Below are 24257 nucleotides of genomic sequence, written 5' to 3'. Positions count from 1 at the left end.
CTCTTGCACTGTTCAGCTTTCGTCAGACTATGTAAGGTTGAAGCGTCTCGAATGGCATGCTTTCTACGAGCCTGGCGAATTGACTGGAATTGCTTTAGCCGCCTCAATGAATTTGTGGCAACTTTTGGCGTTTTATCGATATGCAATGGTCTTTTTGATCCATTCCTAGGGTTTCTGGGCATCATAACTGTCCTAAGGGGAAATCAATCTATTTACTTATTCTAATATAACCCATCCATTTAGGTATTTAACCCATTTGGTAAATAAATATACAGTAGGTCTGCAATGTTGACTTCAGTGGGGCGATAATCTCCTCTTTTCACTCCAATTTCTGTTTCGAGAGCCTTCTTAGAAGCTAGTTACCTTGGTTAATCCAGATTTTCGACTATTTCTTGGTGTCCAATGGGTTCCGTCAACGGTCGTGAAAAGACTCAGAAAATTCTTCGGCTTACGCTTAAATAGCGTCAAATACACAATTTTTTCAGTTCGATAGAATTAATAAAGGGGCGGTCCAACTGCTTCAAACCATCGTGGCGCCTATAAGCCGGCCGGCTTTTATAACTGGGAGAGTGTTTTTAAGAGCGAGTTCATTGCGAGAAGTCTACAGGTTCGAATCTTTCCTGGTCTATTGTGTGTATCACTGGAACGAAATCTGCATTAGCCACCACGAAAACCTACTTTTCAGCTTTCATGGTGGCTAATTTCCTCTTTCAATTCAAATTTCGGCCGAGGAGAGTCTTCTTAGGAGCGACTTTTTCGGTCGAAGTCTGCAATTTTCTCTTTCAACTCGAATTTCTGCCCGGGAGCGTCATCTCAACAGCGCCTACTTCGGTTGAAGACTGTAGTTTCAACTATTTCTCGGTCTCTGGCCTAAAAAAGTATAGAAGATTCCTTTTTTCTCGCATATTAAGTGTTTTCAAGAATCTCTGTGCTATTTTGCAAATGCTCAGTCGGAACCCTGCAAAGCGTAATGTGATAATTGACTCTTATGTGTGCGCTAATTACATATTCTTGCTGCGAGCTGGAAAAAAATATCGAGAAACTTTCCTTCGCTTCAAACATTAACGTGAAAACCCGTATAGAGTATGCGCAAACAATAATATGCACACACACACTGATGCAAATGTGTATTATATGAATTTGCATGCATCAGTCAAAGTGCAACCCTCCATTGCATTTGCACAGGGAAGTTGATAGGCACTTGATGGGACCTGCCTCAATGCACCGCAAATTAGGGTTTGTGAAATGCACGGTTGCAAACATGTACACATACGTTACGTAAGTACAGACGTATGTATGTATGTAGATAATATGCATATGTAAGTATACTTTACAACTTCATTAATACTTTCACATTGCATTCCGCACATTCTTCGAAGAGATGCTAGTCGTTTACTTAAGGTTGTTGAATTAAACTTAAAATTGATATTGTTGCCAGAGCTTTTGAATAAATGTTTGTAAAATCATTTGTAAATTAGTTGATAATAGAGATATATTCAAAAATTTATTAGTTCGATAGATATGATAAAATTCAAGTCCCAAAAAGAACCTTGATGATGCAAACTGGCCGAGAAAAATCAAGTTTTTGTATGGAAAACTTTTTTAGTTGTTGAGATATCTTCACGAAATTTGGCATACATCCTACAAACACAACCGACAGCTAAACTGTTTACGACTCGACTTGCACTCCCGCTCTCTGAGAGCACTCATCAGGAACTCGGTATAAGAGAACTATGGGACTTAATTTCAAATTCCTTACATACAGCTGCAAGCGAAACTATTGGTGTACGGAAAGGTCAAGGTTGAAGAGGTAAGCGAGACGCATGTGTAATATGAAGAGCTGGAGGAGCTGGCCGACAGAGGTAATCCTCGAAAGATGGATTGCGCCCGAGCTAACCAAATACGGCGGCGAAGAACTGAAAAGGTGCATGCATACGCTTCTTTGTAAGATATGGACGGATGAATGCATGCTCAACAATGAAGTTATGTGTGCTCTGCTCAATCCACAAAACGGAGAACTCCAGAATCTGCGCCAATTACCGTGGAAAAAGCCTCCTTAATATTGCATATAAGGTCTTATCGAACGTAGTATGTGGAAGACTGTCAACAAACTGATTGGACCTTATCAGTGTGGCTTTAGATCTGGAAATCCCCTAAGAACCAGATGTTCAACATGCGCCAATTCTTGGAAAAGACCCGTGAAAAGAGAATTGATACACGGCACCTCTTTGTCGATTTTAAAGCTTCCTTCGACATTACGAAAAGGTACTGCCGCTAAGTCAGAACTTGGTTTCCCCGCAAAACTGTAAACTGACGTTGAGCAACACCAAAAGCTCCGACAAGATCGAAAAGAAACTCTCCGAGCCGTTCGATACCAATCGAGGTTTCAAACAAGGAGACTGCCCATCGTATGACTTCTTCAACCTATTACTGGAGAAAAAAATACCAGTTGCAGAGCTAAATAAAGAACGTACAATCTTCTATAAGAGTGTACAGCTGCTGGCATACGCCGGTGATATTAATAACAGTGGCCTCAAGAACCGCGCTGCTAGTGCTGCTTTTTCCAGACTGGATAAGGAAACGTAGCTTATGGATTTGGTTGTGAATAAGAACAACACGAAATATCTCCTGCCATCCAAAAAAGTAATCGCATTCGCGACTTGGCTCACGCGTCGCTGTTCACAGCCATAACTCGTAGATAATCTCGTCTATCTTGGAAGCCGCATCAACACCAACAACAATATCAGCTTTGAAATCCAACGCGGATGACATCTGATGAGTCGACGTTACGTGTTTTCGAGAGAAAGGTTCTGCGAAAGATTTATGGTTCTTTGCGCATTGGCAGTAGCGAATGCCGCAGTCGATGGAACGATGAGTTGTACGATATTAACAGCGACATTGACATACTTAGTTACGCGAATCAAGAGACCGCGGCTGCGCTGGCTAGGTCATGTTGAGGGAGAGGGAAGAGAAAAAGCCATCTTTGATGGTTGTCGATGTCGATTTAGTACTCGCCGGTGGAAGCAGCGTAAGAGGAAGATCTGCACTCAGTTGGAGAGATCAGGTGGAGAAGGAGCTGGCTACACTTGGCATCACGAATCGGCACCAAGAGGCGACATCGTTATTGCCCAAAGCCAACCTAAAATATCTGAAGAGATTTTGCAGATCGGATCACTATGTCGTATAGCTGCTATACAAACTAAACGTTCAAAATCAAGTTTTTGTATGGAAACTTGTTGAACTGTGAAGGGTATTCTAACTTTAGTGCTGCCGAAGTTAACGTTCTTTTTTTTCGTTTTTACTAGGCCCTACAACTCGCAGCGCTGTTATTGCGTAGTAACTCTACTCAGAATTCACATCTTTCACATAATAACACATCATATACACACACACACACAACTGGAACTGCACATAACAACAATTTTGCTACTCATTTACTCACCGGCTTCTGCTCGGCAGTGCTTCTAATTCTCCAGATTTTTTTCTTTTCATTACAATTTATTTTAATTTTTTACTCGTTAAATGTATGTATAAATACATCCATACATACATATGTACATATATGTAAATATGTTTCTAGATACATATACAATATAATATATATGGTTGTAGTTATGTATGTGTGTGTATCAGCATTCTTCCAACACTGCTTTTTATCACATATTCCTCTATCGTTTACGTTTGCTTGTTTCGGCGCGTATTTCGCTCAATTGCTGCTTGCCATAAAAATAGCCGGCACAAAAGCTCTGGCTACACACCAAAACTGGTTTTACTTCCCTTCTGCGTGCTTTGGCAGCTCTTTCACGGCCTTCTGTTGTATTTATAATAAACTCGTTCGATCTTTTCCTCACACGCTGCAGACATTGCCATAGTTCGTCGTCGTGTACTCCACGTAGCTTGCCGTCACTACACACACACAACGCCCATTATGCTTGTTTGTTTCTGCGTGTGTGTGTGTGTTTGTTTTGCGGTTTTAAGCTCTGTTTAATTTTCGTGTTGGCAACATATTGCCGTATATGCAAGCGAGCATTGCAATTTTTTGTTGTTAGTGTTATTGTTGTTGCTACTATTGTGGTTGTCGCGTTTTTGCATTGCTGTTGACTTTGTAACATAGTTTTGCTGAGCACCACTTGTTTAGCTGCCATTTCAACATTTCCAGCTACAACTTTTCATTTTGTTTGCTCTCCTTTGTTGCAGCAACACAACTGGTTTTAATGGTTTTGATTGCTGTTGCGCTATGCTTCTATGCGTCTAACTTACTTTCCGCTTTGTGTCTTTGTGCATTTTCTGGTTCTAAACAAGATTTCGCTGTGTTTTGCTGGCTTTAAGACAAACTGTCAAAGTTCGTTGTTTGGTTTGGTGAGAAGGATGAGGCGTCAATGTAGGGTCGTTGGCGAGGATCGGCTCGGTTGGAGCACAGAGTGTGTTTGAGATGAACACCTGTCAACAAACACCTTTTCTTTTATTAATAAGTACTTCTGCACTTTCTTGAGAATACCGATAAACCACATGCCTCAAACCTCTGATAACCCTTTACAACTCATGAACTCTCTCTTACTGAATCGAATCGATCGAACTTGTACCAAAACACTTTTGCAACAGCGCAAGTATCATGATGGCCCAGCGCTGGCCAAGCTTCCGCGAAGCCCAGCTATCTAGTAGTAGAACACAAGAGAAGACGGTAGCACCGACGCGCTCCCATTCTACCGATAGCTAGGGTGCCTCTTCTTGCTAGCCCTGAACGCAATGTCAATGAGTTTTAGGCGAGTATCGCCGCGCTGCTATCTGAGTGGATGGTCATTGAAGGCGGCTGGACTCCGGCGCTGTAAGTCTACTGCAGCCTTAATGGCTGCAACCTCGGCCTGGAAGACACTGCAATAGACAGGAAGTCTGAAGTTGCAATTGATAGAGAGCTCCTCACAGCTCCTCCCCTCCACCAACATTCCTGCTGCAGTTGATAAAGAGCTCTTGATAGTAAACCCCTCCACCAAGATTTGACCCATCCGTAAAGAAGCTTACTGTCCCTCTCCTCCGACGGCTTCTTCCCACCCACAGAGCTCCTGACAGTAAACCCCTCCACCAACCTTCCTGCTGGAGTTGATAAAGAGCTCTTGATAGTAAACCCCTCCACCAAGCTTTGACCCATCCGTAAAGAAGCTTACTGTGCCTCTCCTCCGACGGCTTCTTCCCACCCACAACTCCCTCGTCGGTATATGGGTAGAGAAGGAGCCGCCAGAGCTCGGCTTGTTATTCGGTATGAAGTAAAAGTGAGTAAGGATTTCCGAGTGTTCAGATCAGACACGCGTTCTTTTAGGAACCCAGATTCTCTGAGTCTGATGAAAACTTTCGCAGCCATTCACCTTCCGACGATGTCTACGGGCAATATGTGCAAGAGGGCGTTAAGTGCCATGCTTGAAGTGGATTAAAACCTTACTTTGGACAAGAATACATAATCCATACAAGAACATGATTTTCATAGACTACTTTCTATGACAGCTACATATATAGCTATATATATGCTACATATATGTATGCTATCGGACCGATATCGACAATTTTAACACACGAGAAGTCTGCTTGAAATAAAACAACGTGTGCGATATTTCAAATCGGTATCTGGACTAATGACTGATGAAAGCTTTTATCGAAAACAAAAGCAAATGTTATCGAACTTTGAATATTTGAGAAATCGCTAGGCATGAATCATGTGGGAAACTGTAACGCATCGAAAATTATTTTTTTATTTTAAAATAAACCTCTCAGTATTCTCGCACCGAATTGGCGAGTTATTATGACCACATTGTTGGTGAGATTGATGCATTTGAATATCACCGGTTGGTATCCCTGATTCCATACCACATATCTATTGGTGAGATTTTGTACTTCAGCGTCAGCGTATGGTATCTCTGATCCCAATCCACTTTTGCTCTCAAGAATACCTCCAGAAACCCGGATAATTGACTGCATAGCAGTCTGCAGATGCAGGATAAAGGCACTTGGTTCCATGTTCCCGAATAGGGATCACATCGCCTTACATAGCACTTAGCAGTATATTGGAATTTATGAATATGTTAGAGCTAAGTGGGTCGTTGTGACTTAGGAGAGAGCACAATAGACCTAAGGTCGCGGTACAATCCGCATCTATTTATTTTATCTTATCCTATACCTTCGCTATGCTCCATTAGCATAAAAGTTTGAAAATTTTTTGACACTGAAAATTCATAAACACAACATCTCTCTCAATCAGCTGAGCGTAGAAATTCCGACGCCACATATCGATAGTTTTATCAACCAACACAGTTTTCGTCACTTCGTTTGAAGTTTTTTGGATAGAATAAAACTGATAATTCAGTGCTGGCAACGCTGTGCCACATATAAAAGCGCTTGCGCTTTCAAGCACGTAAACAAAATAAATACAACAACAACCACATTACATGACATACTTTCGCGAGAGCAGCGACCACGATGGAGAGCGAGAGACTGAGAGCGCTAGTTAAGATTTGCTCCGCTGTCAATGCAGCAGTGTGTTGCAACAGTAGCGACAGCGGCAACAACAGTAATGTGGGCAGTGAGTGAGCGAATGCGGCGAACAAGACGAAATGTCAGAAATAGACAAATGAGGCGAGCAAAGAAAAGCGGAGAATATTTGAAATAGCCAGCCACTAGGCAGCTCGTAGTTACATTGTTGGTGATTGTGCTGCGGCGAGCGTTAGAAACGTGAGCAAATTTCGTGTCGTGTGTGTTTTGTTGTGCGACAAAGTGAAAAATTGCTAATAAACAAAATAATTTGAAACAAGCAAGTGCTTAAATATATGTGAAAATCCGAAGATTCAAAAACGCGAAGTGTGTGAATAACAAAGGTAAATAAGGCGAATGTGTGGCGTGTGAAAAGCCAGTGAAAATTTGTGGCGAGGAAAAAGTGGAAATCAGTTTGGCTTAAGTGTACTCATATAAGCAAAACTGTGTGCGTGTGTGTAGGTTTGCGCTATACAGCGGGGAAATAAACACACACACACAGAAGTAGTTAGTTGTGCTCATTCGTGCGACTGTAGGCAGGCTAATTGCTGAGCAGAATTTTGTTTTTAGGCTGTAGGAAAAATCTTTGGCTGCGGCTAATAGTGAGCAATGCAACCAAGCGATGCATACAGCCACATATGCACATACATATACATATATATCTATATAGAAGTACAACCGTTGGGAAAAGTACATAATAATGCAAGAGCTAGCGGCGAAGGAACGTCGGCGGTGGTAAAAGAGTGACGGCAACGCAGCTACACAACAACAAAAACAGCTGTGGAATCAAAGCAAAAGTCAGCCAAGACGCAGGCAAAGTAGACGCCATCAGTCGCTTTGGCAGCAGCCAGCATATAGCAAAAGCAACAATGAAAGAAGTTACGAAAGACACATTAAAAAGCAGAGCGAATTGGATTTTGAAATGCAATGAGAGTGCGCTCCGGCGCTCACAGTTTTTCTACACTACAACTGTCAAATTGCCGCCGCATGTGGAGAAGAATATAAACAAAACAAATTGATAAGTGCAATTGCAGGAGAGCGCAAAGCGTAGAGAGCAACTACTGGCGAGAGAGTGAGCGGCTGCATACAATGCATTTCCCTCAACACACACACATACACGCATATCTTTGTAGGTGTGCTTACACAAGTGCACTGCCTAAACGGCCGAGTCGCGGTAACTCTTGGCCCTAATAATAATAACGTACGAGTAGTATGAGCCCAATTGGTAGTGCACGGTCGGTCGGTCGTTGGTTGGACGGACAGTGTGGTACATAAACGTGTACGTTGCAGCAAAACAATAAAATCGATGGACAGACACGGTTAAATATTCAATTATTGTGTGTGTGTTTTTGTATGTGCGGACTTAACTCTGCGCTGAGCTGCTGTTGCGGATTTTTTCATCGTCTCTAAAACTAGCAATGCGAATTCGTACATATCCACAAACAAGCACACATACACACGCACACATACATACATGAGTGTATGCATTTTGCTGGCTGTCCGATAAACTAACTCGCTGGCTCAACGTTTTAGTTAGTTAGTTATTTTCGCTGGTCTCTGAGTGAGAGTCGCGCAGCAAAAGTTCTTGTTCGCGTTAGTTGGCAATAACCATTTTGTTGGAATGCAGGCTTCTGCTTGTAATAGTTAAAAAAGTCCGCAAGATGCATCAATTTTATGGTCCAAACTTTGTGCGCATACCAAGGGAGGTGCAGGCCAAAGTTTAAGTGTAAGAAAAGAGAAATTCTAGTAAAATTTCAGTCGGAAATTCATTGAGAAAAGTGTGGAAAAACGCGTTGATGTGAAGTGAAATGCATTGGATAACGATTGTTTGGGCCAGGCATTACTAAATTAAATTTAAAGGTGCATAGTGTTACTGAAATAATGTAATATAATGGAAAAAAGTAAATGTGGCCTGCCAATTTGTGAAGTGTAATATTTTTATAAATATGTATGTATATATGAATGTGGTTAACTATATATCTGTAGTTATGAGATATCGAATTTTGATGGCACTATAAAAATTACATACGTAATAATATGTGTATGTGCGTAATAATATAAAAAATATTGGAAACAAATAAAATATAATAAATATAAATAATGCGAAATAATGAAATATACTTGAAATTCCATAACTCGAAGTTCTCCATAACTCGTAATCTTTAATTGGCCATAGAAGTAAAATTTCATAAAAATTTCGTACCATAACTGAAAGTTTCTCTTACTCGAAGTCTTTTTGTGGATTATGATGATTCAAGTTAGGGATGTTCATCTGTATTTGCGATGAAAAAACAAGTGTATATAAAATAATAATAATAAACACACAAAATACATAACATAATATAACATTAACGAAACAAGGTGGCAAGAGTCTTGAAAAGTACTTCGAAAGTGAGAACACATGCTAGTTCCAACCATATACTCCATCGATACGTATGTATGTATGTACATATGTCTGTTGGAATTCACATAAAAAGTCCTAATAATTGCATGTTTAATCTAAAGAATTCCTGGTATGATTTGCAGAAAGAAATGCATTTTATTTAAAATAACTCTGAAGCTAATTTATTCCAAGCTTAAACTAAAAAATTCTTGTAATTTGTGTTATAAGCAAATCTATTTGGTTACAAATAATATTTAAGAAATCTCTAAAAAGAAATACATATCACATTAAATAGTCAAAATCCTCCAGAATGCTTAAATAAACATGTTTCAAGTTCGTGAATGAAGTATCTTCAAAAATAAATCAAAAAGTGTGTTATGCAACAATTAGGTTTTGATCGGTTAAAATGTCTTCGAGAGGTCTTCGGCTGCGATTAGCATAATTCTTATTGAACTCAAAATAAGTTATATACACAACAATTAACATAAAAAGAAAAAAAATCGTAAATATGGTGCAAATGATTTTAATAAATAATAATAAATAAAAAATATTGAAAAAAAATTAATAGCATTAAATAAAAAACATAATAATATAGTACAAGAATTAAAATAAAAAATTATAGTAAAAAACAAAAAAATAATCAAAGGAGAAATAAAAATTTAATCTAAAAAAGTAAAAAAATATAACTAAAAATTGTAAAAACACAAAGAAAAAAATTAAAAAATTATAATTAAAAAAGTAAAATATCGCAAAAGAAGTACAAGGTGCGTTCCAAAGTAAACAGGACTTTAAAAGAAAAAACAGAGCAGATGGTTTTTTCGGCAAAATCAATTTTTTTTATTCAAAATAGTCTCCGTCTGCTTCAATACAGCTTTTTGCACGGTCCAAAAGCATGTCGAACGAGTGTTTTAGCTCGTTGGCCGGTATGGCCGCCAGTATGCCGGTACAAGCCTTTTGAATGGCCTCTACGTCTGCATAACGCTTTCCTTTCATGAGCAAATGCATTTTTCCGAAAAGGAAGAAGTCGCACGGTGCCATATCAGGTGAATACGGGGAGTGGGTTAATGGTTAAAATGTGATTTTTGGTGAAATATTTGGTCCTTCGAATGTTGGATTCTGAGCATTTTTTGGTCGTCAGTAAATTTGTGCGGAACAAACCGTGCACACACACCTTTCTTAAGTCCAAATGTTCGGTCAAAATGCGATAAATCGATGTTTTGGAGATGTTCAATTCCATTTCCATGAATTTCAATGATGATTTCGGCTGATTTTTGATGAACTGTGCGTGAAAGTTTCGATGGAATTTCCGGTGATCACGGGTTTTGATTGGCCCACATGTTGATCGTCATTTATGATCACTTTGAAAACGTTGAAACCACTCCTCACGACCACACAAAATACTGACACTTAAAACGCAATAACTACACTTCCAATATATGAAATGTCATGAAATTCTTACTGGACAATCGATAAAGATAGCAAATTCTAACGCACCAGTCGACATATAGATGGCGCCACCAGGGGGCGCTAGATTCAAATAGTTATGTTTACTTTGGAACACTCCTTGTAGAATATAAATTAAAAAAATATATAAATAAAACAAATACAAATTAAACCAAAATTAAAACAATTTTCAACAAAAAGCGCATTCTTATGTATGTAGATACATACCTATATATACAAAACAAATATATTATGTATTTAAAAAAGTCGGCAATGTAAAAACTATATTGCAAAATAAATAAATAAAAATAATAAATAAAAAAAGATATAAATAATTAATTAATTTAGAAATAATTAATTTTGAAAAATATGACAAAAAAATAAATTTAAATAAAATAAATGAGTGTAAAACAACCGAAAAAATCGCTTTTGACCGATCAGAGCTACATAAAAAATAATTTAAAAACCCTAAATAAATAAATAAAAAATTTATTTAGAAAAAATTTATTTAAAATAAAAATGTACAAGCAAAAATAAATTTAAATAAAATAAATTAATGTAAAACAACCGAAAAAATGGACAATATCGCTTTTGACCGATCAGCGCTGCAATTATTTATTTTTTTTGCGTTGTTTTTTTTTGGTATTTCTAGCGTACGCATGTTGAATTTCGTGTGCTAAGTAATTGTGAATTCACGGCGCGTTGTTTTTGCTGTTTTTCAGTATTTCTATGCTTGTTTGTGTGCAAGTATGCCAGTACAATTCAGAAAGTAACAACGAGCATGCCTATGTTCAAATATATGTACAAACCTACATGTGTACGTAATCAACTGCACTAACATACGTCGCGTAACCCGCCGTTACCGCCGTCACCCGACCGTACGCACTACATAGCAGCATTGTCTCGCACGCGCATCCCAACAACAAACGGGGCAACATCAATAAAATGCAGCTCAACATAAACGAACAGACGTTCTAGCAAGAACAACAATAATAATAATAACAGCATTCAGCAAACGAGACAAAAACAATAACAGAAACTGTATACTTGTGTTAACATTTTAGCCGTCACAGGAGTCGGAGCCGGAGTCACTGCCGCCACCTTCTCATTGCCGTCATCGACAAGCGAAGTGCATGCAAACACATAGACATATGTATGTATGTATGTGCCTGCTGTTGTGTGCACTCCCTCACAAGCACTACTTTCATTTATCGCTTTACGTCTCTTTCGTCTGCTACATGCATACACCATACATACATACTTGACATTTGTATGCAAGCATTGCTATTGTAGTCTCATTCAATTTTTTCTCTATCGGATGCACATATTTACATATATTTGTATATATGTATGTATGTATGCTCATGTGTGGTGTTTAGTATGCAGTGGTTTTCGCTCCTCGTTAAGTGTATCGTTTTCATGTGCGGATCCATTCCGAAATGTTCTACAACACTGTCTCGTCCTAGTACGATTACGCTACGAAATCAAACGTCTGTTCGGCACTACTACAGTTGTTGTTGCTATTCTGCCGTCTCGTTTTTTTATTAGTGCAATCATTATTGTTTCTATTCCTTATTGTTCTGTGTAGGTAAAAAAAAGTATATTAAAAAGACAAAAGAAAGTGACAAATGCAACGAAGCTGAAAAATGTGTACAGTGTATAAAAATATATAGCAGAATTTGAAAAAAAATTATAAAAATTGTGAAATGAAGATGCAAAAAAGCATAAATAAATATTTATCAATTCTGCAAAATTCATTAAACAAATAAAAAATCGCATGAAAAATGTGGAATGTGCTAAAAGTTGAGTGCTTGTGTTCAGAAATGAAATTCTAAAATAAATTACATACATACATATATCTGAAGATATACATAGATATATATGTATATATATAATTAAATAAATATATGTGTATACATAAACACCGATAAAAAAACTCCGTTAAAAACAAATACTCTGGATTAAGTGCAACACTACAAAACATCTCACTTAAATTCAGGATTAAGGCTGAGCTTGGAAAATAATATCTAACACCAAAAAAACATCAGTTACTACAAGATATATATGCAAGGTATACAAATAATATATTATTTAATATTTTGCCATATATGTATTTCCGAAAACTAGACATTCGACAGAACTAACAACCGACTACATAGATTTAAAATATAGTTGAATTAACATCATACCTCATAAATCCGAAAAAAGAACGTTGCTCCGTATTTTACAATATATTTTTTAAATGTATGCAGTTATGAGAACCAACTCCATCAAATTGTTTTGAAAAATTTAAAATATAAAGGTTTTCCATTTCGAGGTTCCCTACTTTTTTAAAAGAAAAAACACAGAAACATCAAATTTAAAGAGGAATGTTTATTATCATTCGAATGAAAATTCTTTGACATATATATTTTGAAGATTACCTCTTTCAATTGTTGGCCGAGGTTCCGTCTCAGCTGGTTCATTCCTTGTGTCCAATTTTCAACGACTCGTTCGAGTATTTCGACTGGTAATTTTCGATTGACATGCGTGATGTTTTGTTTTCAAGTCCTGAATCAAAGCGGATTTGTCGACATAAACTTTAGAGTTTACATATCCCTACAGAAAAAAGTATAACGATATCATACGCTCTTTGTGGCTAATCGACCGGCTCAAAACCTGAAATTAACTGCTCACTGAAGTGTTCTCTCAATAAGTCCAATTGATTGATGCGATGTTTGAGAAGTAGCGCCGTTTTGTTGAAACCAAATTTCAGGCATCAAATAATCGGTTATCATGGCGCGATGTCGTTCGATAATGGCTGCCCACCGGCAGCAATGTCCGCTCTTAAATATCTTGAGGTTGCTCTTCGTCCCAAATGCGGCAATTTTGCTTGATTACGGAATCACTGGCTCGGAGACGTCGGATCTCCATAGAACTTTTCAAGAACCCATAGCGTGAAGTGATGTCGCTTAGAAGGTCGAGCGACTTCAATTCTTGAATAAGTTGTATTTCATACACTTTCAAGATCCCGACGTAAAATGCGTCCTGGACATGGTCTTTTCGGTCGAATGTTATCCAATAACGAATGCTGTATCTCAAGATGGGTATGGTGTTGCGAAAAGTGCGCTCTGTAGGCCGATTATGTTGACCATAAGTTGAGCTAAGCGCGCGAAACACTACAGAATTTCCGTAATGAAGTTGAAGTATTTGTAAACGTTGTTCAGGCGTAACTCCTTCCGTGATGAAATGCAAAACAATACCGAAAAAAATAACAGGACAGCTTGACACAATTCACGCGTAATCTGTCAAAAAAAGTATTTGGATTACTCGTTTTTATACCCTGAACAGGGTATATTAAGTTTGTCACGAAGTTTGTAACACCCAGAAGGAATCGTCGGAGACCCAATAAAGTTTATATATAAATGATCAGTATGTCGAGCTGAGGCGATTTAGCCATGTCCGTCTGTCTGTCTGTCTGTCTGTCCGTCTGTCCGTCTGTCTGTATATATACGAACTAGTCTCTCAGTTTTTAAGATATCTTTTTGAAATTTTGCAAACATCATTTTCTCTTCAAGAAGCTGCTCATTTGTCGGAACGGCCGATATCAGGCCACTATAACATATAGCTGCCATACAAACTGAACGATCGGAATCAAATGCTTGTATGGAAAACTTTCACATTTGACAAGATATATTCACGAAATTTGGTATATGTTATTTCCTAAGGCAACAATATAATCTCCGAAGAAATTGTTCAGATCGGTGAACTATAGCATATAGCTGCCATACAAACTGAACGATCGGAATCAAGTTCTTGCATGGACAACTTTCACATTTGACAAGATATATTCACGAAATTTGGTATATGTTATTTTTTAAGGCAACAACGTCATCTCTAAAAAACTTGTTTAGAACGGATTACTATAGCATATAGCTTCCATACAAACTGAACACATCGTTACTAACAGAAATGCACCTGTGAAGGGTATTTAGCTTCGGTACAACCGAAGTTAACGTTTTTTCTGGTTTTTTTTTTTAATTTATGCACTTATGAGAACCAACTCTACCAAATTATTTTACAAAATTTAAAATATTGTATGTCAAAATTGATTTTGAAAACAGATTTATGTTTCTAAAATTATAGGCCTATTCATTATGATACCTATTTGTTGTTTTAAGAACATGTGAAGTCATGCATTGATGACAGACACAACATTCCTTAAGTTAGATAGTTGCTGACCACCTTTTGCTCCGCTCGCGCGAAGCCCAGATATCCAGCGCCTGAATTCAGGGGAACCTTTGCTTGTTCCTACAACAATGCCTACTTTTCATGTATCACAATTTTAATTTTGTTCTTACAGTATATAAATCAAGCACGAATAAAAGTTTCGGAAGAAAGCTTTGCACAAGTAGAACCTTCAAGTTACGACAGTACACTTTTAAAAATCAAAGTCGAACCATAATTTTTCACCCGATAGCAAATATGTGGAACCATGCCTATGACGGGTTCTTTACGCAAAATATCAGTGAATCTGTGAGATATTTTATGGATATTCAGAGAAAAAATCGTGCTAATATTTCCCCTAGCTCCCATACAGCCAATAAAATATATTGATTTCATACCGTATACATATTTAAGTATGTATAAGTGAGTAATCTTAATGAAAGAGACCTTTTTTTCTAAAAAAAATCTGCCGAAAATGGCTGAATTCGAGTCAAGAGAATGTCCATATAACCAAAATATGTAAATTCGAACTTCGGCTGATTTCATGTCATACAACCTATCGGTAAATATGTAATTTTTTTTAATGAAAAAGATCTTTTTTTTGATAATAATTTGCCTTTATACCGTTCACAGATTGTCGAAAATCCGGCTTCATCCTGAATATATCAGTCAATGTGTGCGCTAATAGTTGAAATTGAGTCAATACAATACTTCTCTTAGCCCCAATATACCTATTATAATAATTTACGACATTCTAATTAACTTTCTTCTTCTTTATTGGCGTAGACACCGCTTAGGCGGTTATAGCCGAGTTTACAACAGAGTCAGTCGTTCTTCGTTTTCACTGTATATCACAAACGAAGATTCCAAGTGTAGCCAGAACCTTCTCCACCTGTTCTTTTTAACGGAATGGAGGTCTTCCTTTTCCTTCTCTCATCCGCGATTGTTTTCTACTTTTCATTGGGAGTGTTTTTTTACGTGGTGGGTCACAAAACCAGCGCGCAGGGATGTATCGCCTTCTCACTTCTGCTCGCTTGCAAACGGATGTTTTTGGCTACCCATAGGATACTTCATATAAGACCGTAAGTCCTGAACTGCTTGAGCCATTGTAAAATAATCATTTCTGGTCACTCACTTGCGTGAACTTCTACACATGGCTCCATCCTCATATGTTAACTTTAGACAATCCATTTAGGTCAATATATGCGCTATTCTAAAGAAATTAAATGTTTTCTAAGCTACCAGCTGATTATGAATGAAATCGGTATAAACCCCAGCCCCTTGTACATATAATAGTATACGCGCCTCATTTTTAATTTCACCTTTTTGGTTGAGTTTATATCTCATATAATCAATAAAAGCTATCGTAATCAAATTAGACAAAAATCGAGAATAGTTGTAATTGTTATTGTTGCCATTCATGACTTTGATCTTTGACACTTAGCCCTTCCTTACTGGTTTTTAGAAATATTTTTTCTATTTTTTTAAATTCTACAATCTTTTTATATTGCTGGGACGCAATAATTTGGACAATTGCAAACACATTCTCAATGCTGAGTGCGTGCCCTTCTTTTTCTGCTATAAATACTGCTTTACTCTCATGTGCCGATTTGTAGTTGGTTTTGTTTGGCCGCCAACAACAATAAACAAGCAATCAAATCGCCCACGCAATTACGTATTACGTATTTATCCATTACATACCGTCGCAGTTGTAAGCACAACCATGAATATTTAAGTACGTACATATGTACATATGTATGTGAGTGCACGAGAGTGCAGTAGAGAGCATGTGCGGTGCTCTCCACTGCAATTCGAACGCAATCGGCATTGCAGTGAGCAAAATGTTATCTGTGTTATTGTAATCGATGTAATGCTTTCAAGTGTGTATGTGTAAATACTCGTACTATTTGATTACAAGTTTAGACTAGCAAGGAGGGTGTGGCACATCGCTTTTAGTATATTTTTTGGTGCTAATGGTGAGTTACAATTTTGAGCTGCCATTTTGGCGGTTCATTACGCTGGAAATGATGTGAAGCCAAAATGTAGTTGAATATATTTTCAGTAGAATTTATATTACAGTTAACTTGTTTGCGACATTTGTAAAGCCAATATTCGCCAATAAACACACAGGTGAATTTCGTATCATGAAATCAAGCCAGCATGCTGAACAAAGCAAGCAGCAAGCCTTTGAAGCAGCTTCCAAATTTAGTCTCGAGAGCAGGTTTACAATATCTTCTTATTTTTTGTGGGTCTACCATACACATACTTCTTTATTTGTCATATGTATGTTTGTATATTTATACCTTGAACAGTGTATAATAAGTTTGCCACGAAGTTGGTAACATGCAGCAGGAAAAGTCGAGGATTTCATAATATACTTATTTATTAAAATCATCAGCATGACGTGCTGAGCGTTGATTTAGTCATGTCCAACTGCCTGTATATATTGGAGTTAGTCCCTTAGTTTTTGAGATATCGATATAGAATATTGCACAAGTGCTTTTCCCCCAAGAATCTACTTTTTTACAGAACAACCGATAACGGGCCACTAACCGATACACCAGCTGCCATACAAATTGATCGATGAAAATCAAGTTTTTATATAGAAAACTTTTTTATTTGACGAGTTATCTTCACGAAATTTCGTATAAATTACTGTCCATTGCCCTACGATAATCTGTGAACAAATATTCAAGATCGGACCACTATAGCATATAGCAGCCATACAAACTGATCGTTCAAAATCAAGTCTTTATATAGAAACTTTTTGATTTGAGGAGTTATCTTCATGAAATTTGGCATAAATTATCGTCCAAAGCAGCGCAATATACTCTGCAAAAAATTTCCAGATTGGACCACTATAGCATATAGCTGCCATACAAACTGAACGATCAAAATCAATTTTTGTATTAAAACTTTCAGATTTGTGCAGGGTATATCTACTTGTTTCTTGTTTTTTTGTTGTTCATTGTCGCGTTTTACATGCATATTTAGCGTGATATTTTATTTATGTATATTTCTCACTCCATTTTGCCACACACTCGTACCTTCGCGGCGATTTTTATTTGTTGCTTTTTGCGGTATGACGTAGTGACACACAAAATGTTGGTGTTGCTGTTATTTTTGTGGCTGACTTCTTTACTGTTGTTGTCATTTTTGTGGCTGATTTTTTCCTTGGTGTTTTCTGGTTGATTTTGTTATGTTTTTTCTGCTGTAACTTTTTTTTGTTTTTTTTTTATTTTTTCTTTGTGCGCTCATTTTGGCACCTATTAACCAGCCATCGCCATCGCCATCGCAAATGTTATGAAAAAAGTCGTAAAAAGTCAACATTTCGCTCGTTTGCTCGACTGACCAGCGTCGGCTCCAACGCTGCCGATGTGCCCCAGCAGTCAGTGTGGCGGCTGCGAGAATTCAATCAAAAATTCTTCGGCTACTTATGTGGCGTATGACCGCCATCAGCGCCACTCAGTCAGTGGGCCAAATAATACGACGCTTGTGTATACATATACATATGTATATATGTGTGTGTGTGTTTGCATGTGTGGAGAGTGGTTTCGTGTATGCTAGCGTTCTGCTAACTGTATGCACGTGATTTAGTTTTAGCGCTTCCGTGTCGCTATTCAAACTGTTTTTGTATTTTTTCCTCTTCTTTTTTGTTGGTTTCAATTTCAATCTTATTTTGCTCGCTTCAGCTTTTCCCCACTTCAGCTTTACTTATTGTTGGTAGTAAATAGTTTCATATTGCGCTCGCGTACTCTCGCCCTCTGCCACTCGCGTACTCATCGTCTCGGCAATTATTTTTCACGTTTCAGTTTTTTTTCTGGCGAATGTCAGCACCGGTTGCGCTGATAAAAGTTTAATGCTCTTCCCGTTGTTTTTGTTATTAAACAAATGCACCAACTATTGTTATTATTATTATTGTTATTTATATACATATGTATGTATGTAAAAGTATGTGTGTAAGTACTCTGTTTGCGGCTGCTGTTAGCTATTCGTGTTCACTTCCCGTGAATTTTGTATGCAAATTAGTGCAGTTGTCAGCAGAAAGGCGTTTGCTGTGCGATTCGAAAGCGGATTTTTGATAACGTAGTGCTGATACACGGTTATTTCGAAATATTTCAAAATCCGTACTGAAATTGCAATTTCATAAAATAAAATAACATTTGCACTTTGTTCAACTTTATAAACTATTTTTGATTTATTGATTGTTACATAAAGGGTGATCCATTTCAAGGTTCCCTGCATTTTTAATGAAAAAACACAGAAACTTCAACTTTAATAAGGAATGTTTATTATCATTCGCAAGAACACTCTTTGGCCTTTATTTTTTGAAGATTATCTCTTTCAAACGTCCACGGCCACGGCTACGTCTCAAATGGTCCATCCATTGAAATCAATTTTCGGTGACTCGTTCGAGTATTTTGACTGGTAACTGGCGAATGCAACGTGTAATATTTTACTCCAAGGTTTGAATCGAAGCGGGATTGTCCGCATAGACTTTAGACTTTACATATCCCCACAGGAAAAAGTCTGTGATATCACACAATCTTGGTGGCCAACCGACCGGCCCAAAACAAGAAATTATCTGCTCACCGAAGTGTTCTCTCTGTTCTAAATCCCTTGATTGATGCGATGTGTGAGAAGTGGCGCCGTCGTTTTGAAACCAAATGTCGCCAAGATCACGAACTTCAATCAGAGACTTCAAATAGTCGGTTATTATTGCGCGATAACGGTCGCTATTGACGGTTACGTTCTCACCGTCATCATATTTGAAGAAATATGGACAAATGATCCCACTTGCCCACAAACCACACCAAAGCATTTTTTTCTGGAAGAAATGGTAGCTCATAAATCTTTTTAGATTGCTCTTCGTTCCAAATGCAGCAATTTTGCTTGTTTACATACTCATTGAGCAAGAAATGGGCCTCATCGCTGAACAAAATTTGGCTCGAAAACGTCCGGTCTTCTTGGAACTTTTCAAGAGATGTCGCTTGAGAAGGTCGCATTTTGTATGCTTTAAATTTAAGATCTCGACTTAAAATGCGCCAAGTCGTTCCATACGTCAGTCCGAGTGATTGCAAACGGCGCCGTATGAACTCTCCACGGTCTTCGTGTACACTCTTCGCCTGCTTTATTTTCTTCACTGCGTGCTGGACGTGGTCTATTCCGTCGATTATTATCCAATAATGAATGGTGGTTCTTAAGATGGGTGATGGTGTGGCGAATAGTACGCTCAGTGGGTCGATTATGTTGACCATAAGTTGAGCGCGAAACACAATCTTTAGCGAAAGACCATTTCTGAAAAAGCCCTAAGCTCTGGAATTTGATACTTCCACATATTTGGCAATGATGGAAAACCATATGTATGACGACCCCCTTCACAAGAACTTAGGCCCAAGTACACTAAAAAAACTGTGAAATGTGCTGGGTCAGTGACAGGTGATGGTGTGGGTTGCTTCACAATTGGCTTGAATTTTTCAACACGCTCGCGGGTCGTTAAAAGGTGGATCTTCTTCTTCCATTTTATTGGCGTAGACACCGCTTATGCGGATAAGTAGTTGAAATATTTGAATTATCGATTGGCCAGTCTGGACATGAGCCCCACAAATCTTTATGGGAAATAATAAAGGCAGTAAGGAACAAAAAAAGTCCCTCCCAACGTGTACTGAAGTGCTACGTAATAAAGGATAGCCAACTAAATATTATCCTTAGGTGACTAATATATTCGTATATCCGCGGTTTTCATGAAGGTGGTCAAGGGAAATTCCGGATCGGTAGGCAGGCTTGGAGAGGTCTGGAAGGAAACTAGAATAGAGGCTTTAGCCAAGATGGATCTTCCACTGCACCTTCGCGTTCGCGTCTGGCTTCCTTCTGAATTCTCCACACCTGAGGAGACAGAGAAAATGCTGCGGTACTGCAACCCGTCTTCCCTAACTAGGTTGGAAGTCATAAGGCTCAATAAAAACCGATGAGCTATGACTCCCCTAAACAAGGAGTCCATGGGTCCCCTCATAAACGCAAAAGTGTCCGTCAGCTTGATGGTTCTTAGGATCCTCCCTATCGATGCTAAGGCGGATGTCCCACAACCTCCAGGAGCGACAGCATATAAGGAAACTGAGGCCCAAACGGGCATGGAAGTGAACTCATCCCTTTCGGATGCACCGAGCGTTGGGGGTAGATCTTGATACTTTGAAATATGCGTTCTTAGACACCTTTAAAAAGTCTACCCAAGTATGAGCTCTAAATTGTAACAGGAAGCTCCTCCACCTTACAGTTTTCTATATTTTTCTTACTATCAGCTAGAAAAATTCAAATCTCGCTTCCAATTACTTGAAAAAATATCTCGTTGCATAGATTTTGTTGCAAATTTATTGCTCTATGTTTGACTGGTCGTACCAAACTTTCCACACACATAAATTACCTGCAAAGTCTGCCGCATTCGAAATTTCGCGCTCATCTGGTGCTTGTCTGCTTGCTCAAGGCGTTTGGGGACAGATGAAGTGCTGGCGCATCGATGATGCTATCAAGTGGTGGCGTTGGGGTGCCGTGTGCTGAGCACTAGGTTAGAATAGAATGTTACATGCGAAGCGATGCGAAAAATGCGACGAGACGTGACGAAACGACAACCAAACACGAGTGCGGCGGCGATCACAGCATGGATGAAAACGAAATTAAATGCACACAAAAAAGGCGAAATAAAACGAAATGCTGCAATGCAACAAAACGAATTGAACTGAAAATCGGGCTTACGTACACACTCGTGCATACGAACGAAAGCGACAATGAAGTTAGGCTGCTGACGAAGGGCGGGAAAGCGCAGCCAAACGAGCTGTCATTCTATGGCAGCTAACTAGCCTGGCGTATTCGCACGCTCGTAGCGTTAACGCTGGGTGCTTTCAAATTAATTTAGTTTAATTTATATATCTATGTTTTTTTGTCGGTTGTGTCTAAACTATGCATTCGTTGACTGACTGGCTGTCTGGCTGACTGTTGGTATCCAATTTTGTTGCGCATTTTACTATTGTTGCGGCATGTGCATTGCTCTCGTTGCCGCTGGCAGTGTTGTAATTGCTGCTGTAATTTCTGTTGCTTTTGTATTTTGGTATCCCACTTCCGTTGGCAATTTCAATTTCAATTTACGTGTTTTTATCCGCTCTATTCTTGGCGTTTGATTTCCTTTTTTACATTTTCATTCAATTGTCTGACACCGAAAACAAGCAACCGCGAACTAACTGAACAAAAACACGAAAAGAAGAAAAACGGTGAACTTCGGCCACAACGAAGCTAGAATACCCTACACAAATGAAAAAGATTTCATACAAGAACTTGATTTTCATCGTTCAGTTTGTATGGCAGCTGTATATTATAGTCTTACGATCTAAAAAAATTCTTCGGATATTGTGGCGTTGCCTTGGAAAATAATCCATGACAAATTTTGTAAAGAAATCTCGTCAAATGAAAAAGTTTCCCATATAAGAACATAATTTTGATCCTTTTGGTTGTTACAAACATCGTGACAAACTTAATATATCCTGTTCAAGGTATAAAAAAAATAATGCACAAAAATTATCAAAAAGAGAGTGGATAATTGGAAAAATAATTAAAAAAAAAACATTAGCCTGAACACGAAAATTGCACAACGACACGAGAGAGATAGCTAAACGAACGTACAATATTCGTGTAAGCAATAAAAGTAAGTGGCGATTAGCCGAACTGCGGGAAATTGAAAAAGTTTGTAAAAGCATTTAATACAAGTGAACTTTTGGAACATTTTTGGTGTAGTTGCAATATGTACTACATTTAAACATTTATGTATGTGTAGAAGGTACTTGTTCATTGGAGACTTCATAGAGTTGAAGCGAATGTTGTCGGTATGCCTAGATTATTATCCATTTTTTAAAACTCACGGCGTGATAGGTTAGGTTTTCGGTGGATGTTGTCACGCAAACGCCGCAATACGGCCGAATAGAACTTTACTTTATTGACCGTTTGTCCCTCCGAAACAAATTCATGATGCACCAAACCATGAATATCCAAAAAAAAACTATTAGAATTACCTTGATTTTTGAGCGGCTTTGATGTAGTTTTTTAGTTTCGGCTATTGTTTTTTCATCTATATTGATCTTTGTTGACTTGCTTGCATGTCAAGCTCATAAACCCAAATCTCACCGGCAGTTATAATGCTCTCCATGAAGGTAGGATTGGAATTCGCACGATCAAACATGTCCAAAGAGGACAGTACTCTTTTTGAAAAATATTCAGCTTTATTGGGACGAGTAGAGCAAGAACGCGTTTCATACCCAAAATATGCACTAAAATCATTCGAATAGACTCGAAAGAGATGTTGAGCTCTTTTGCCATCTCTTTAAACCTTGCTTGACGATTTTCAAGCACCATATCCTTCACATTTTGTCGATGTGTTCATATCTCTATCGTCTATGTCTTGCTCTCGAACACTTTCAGACTGTCTAATCCTGTATATATTATTAGGAGCTTTATGTTGGGAGCTTAACCTTATGTTGTAATACGGAGCTCATACTTTTATCGATCTTGTCTTTTTTTCATTCACTAACTAGCCAATATTTTCTATGCTCAAATACCGACGAGGTCTATTTGAATGGCGAGAAGTCGCTGGAAAAGATGCGCAGTGAACTTTTTCATGGATAGGCCAAGGCTAAGGTGGCAGGTTGGAAACGGAGTTTTCTGTAAGGAGCTCTCAGTCAATCTTAGCTTAAGCCTACCAGACCACATTAGTATTTTTCAGGCAGAAGTGGCTCTTATTAAGGTGAGCATTCACTCTGACAGTAAAGCGGCTAACTGTGCGCTCAAAATTAGTTAAGGAGTGTCTGTCTCACTTAAAACAGCGGTATGTGACCAAACCCTTTTACGTTCTAGCACCTGGTCCATGGACCTCGCGTCGACTTAGCAGTCGCTGTTCGAAGACCGGATTCTATGCGACTGCGGTATCCTCTTAACCTTGAGTAGAACACAAGAGATCTACTGAGCTACTCACACACCGTCCAATAGGCACTCATGTGGTAAGGTTAAAAGTCTTATCGAACGCTAGTTGTCAAAGTTACATGGAAAAGGGTGAAACATCCATACACTTTCTCCTCCACTGTCCGCCTTTTGCAAAACATCTCAAAAGTTTTAGCTTCGGCGAACCAGAAACATAGTCCAAACTGAGTCTAACCGTCTCAACGAATTTGTGATAGGCGCTCACTTTGATTTGTACTTGTATACACAAAAATTACAGGTAGATTTTTGTCCTGAGGGTTTTTTTGATCTAAAGCATCCTAACTATCCAAAAGAATTTTAGGCGTCTCACCACAATTTTTGAGGTTTTTTTTTTTTTGATTTACGGACCGGCGTTCTAACAGTCCACGTGAGTTCCCTGTTAGGATCGACGTCTTAAGCTAAACTAACCTAACCATCCAATAAGCTTCCTTTCTTGAACTACGGCCACTTTATTGTTGGTTCCTGTTGCCAAATATTTGTATTTCACATGTCATTGCTTATCTCTCGTTATTACTCATAGAGTACAATGACTTTATGCTGTATTTCAAGGGTTACAAACTCAATAAAACTTGTGGAATTCATTGTGATTCGTTATGCATAATGAAAAGTTTCTTATTTCCGATATTGGAACGTGTGACCGGTTACAATGGGTCTTATTTCCGATATAAAACCGTTTAACCAGTTAATGACA

At 38.3% G+C, this 24257-nt stretch overlaps 1 protein-coding gene across 1 annotated transcript in view; it reads left to right on the top strand.

Annotated features, from left to right (window-relative positions):
• Nucleotides 1-11938: 11938 nt before the first annotated feature.
• LOC126756674 (ecdysone receptor) overlaps nt 11939-24257 on the top strand; it is a 310622-nt gene continuing 298303 nt past the window's right edge. Inside the window, exon 1 of the mRNA XM_050469911.1 lies at nt 11939-12413. The gene's annotated coding sequence lies outside the window, so the exon portion shown is untranslated. The remainder of the gene's footprint in view (nt 12414-24257) is intronic.

The sequence above is a fragment of the Bactrocera neohumeralis genome, chromosome 4 (genome assembly GCF_024586455.1).
Source record: "Bactrocera neohumeralis isolate Rockhampton chromosome 4, APGP_CSIRO_Bneo_wtdbg2-racon-allhic-juicebox.fasta_v2, whole genome shotgun sequence".
Taxonomy (NCBI): Eukaryota; Metazoa; Arthropoda; class Insecta; order Diptera; family Tephritidae; genus Bactrocera; species Bactrocera neohumeralis.
This window is presented reverse-complemented; position numbering and strand designations above follow the sequence as displayed.